Here is a 1,612-nt window from a genome sequence, read left to right on the forward strand (position 1 = left end):
ATTATTTTTGTCAGCTCAGTGTCTAGAGCGAACAGGTGGTAGTTACGTTTTATGCATCAACCTCTAATGTGTTTTACTGCAGTGAGTCAGCAACACTGGGCTTATACTGTTTACACAGAAGGTGGACAGAGACACGTGCTTAGAACCTAATTTATACTCTTCATAAAGCCTGATGATTAATAGGCAATGCAGACAATAGATTTTCTGCAATGAACTGAGGAATTTGAAACAATCTGAAGGTGCAAGACGTAGCCTGTTGCACATCTTCAACCCTTCAATACATCTGGGAGACATGCATCCATTTAAATTGTTCCAAATGCAAACTTGCAAAAGATGTTTACGTGGTCAAACCAGTGTGTATGGTCTGGATGAGGGGAGACAGCCGGCTTCTGTTCAGGTAGCAGATAAAGGGAGGGGAGAGTTGGCCATCTAGATGCAGCAGCAACAGGCTTTGTGGATCTGGGTCTGTGGTGTGGCTTTCAGAGTGTGGGTTAGTTGGAGCTCGGGGGAATAAATAATGCAGCTCTTTGTCTTCCACGCACGCACGCGCGCGCGTGTGTGTGTGTGTGTGTGTGTGTGTGTGTGTGTGTGTGTGTGTGTGTGTGTGTGTGTGTGTGTGTGTGTGTGTGTGTGTGTGTGTGTGTGTGTGTGTGTGTGTGTGTGTGTGTGTGTACTACCTGAAATAGATGATGCCAAATCATTTACTTTGCTTGCATTTATTATCATCTGTAGTGAAATGGCATCTCCTTGACTAATGTACTGATACCGTATGTATACAGTCAACTTAAAGGAACTCAGCAGCAGTAGAAGACATTAATAGAAGGGGTGCTGAAGTGTCTGCCTACCCTGCTGGTCTTGATGAACTCTCTGTGCCAAACGCTTGACACTGCTTGCGTTAGTAGAGATCTTTTTTTATGGCCCTATTTGCATGACAAAGTGTGCTTCTGATTCATGGGTGCTGAGGAAGGTGGAGGGAGAGGGGGGAGAAGGCTGGCTGGAGGCAGAGGTGGACAGAAAGGCTGTGATTTTGTCCCTCCTGGCTGGCAGCAACAGACAGACGCTCCTCACCATGTATGACAGTGGCTTCTCCACAGAGGCCAGTTAGCCAGCACATGCTGGAGACTGGAGCTGGACACTGGATGAATGGACTGGGCATATGTCAGAGGACACACAGTACATGGGAGTAGTGGTCATCAGGACTTAAGGAGAGTTACAGCAGCCTTGGAGTAACACTGAGCAGTAAGACCTGGAGCGTGAGCAGTCTACAGTCTACAGTAAGCCCAGTTACTCATCACATGTTGCAGTCTGGGTCAGAGGTACCGTTCATATGTGTTAGATAAGGAGTAGCATACAGCTATTTTATTTGACATAGTTCTCTTAGAAATATACCAAAAATATAGTATAGTATCTATCATCTTTCAAATATTGTTTAACCACACGGTATGTGTGTGCGCTTTGCTAGACATTTTATTGTTGAACAGAGCTGAATTTGTCTTTGATATGAAAAGAGACGATTGTATGATCCATTGAAGTAAACCTAAATGTTCGCTGAAAGGCAGAGGCCAGTTAAGCGTTGTGTTTTCTTCCAGCTGTGGGACATAGAGAAGTAGAG

The sequence above is a fragment of the Oncorhynchus clarkii genome, chromosome 30 (genome assembly GCF_045791955.1).
Source record: "Oncorhynchus clarkii lewisi isolate Uvic-CL-2024 chromosome 30, UVic_Ocla_1.0, whole genome shotgun sequence".
Lineage (NCBI taxonomy): Eukaryota > Metazoa > Chordata > Actinopteri > Salmoniformes > Salmonidae > Oncorhynchus > Oncorhynchus clarkii.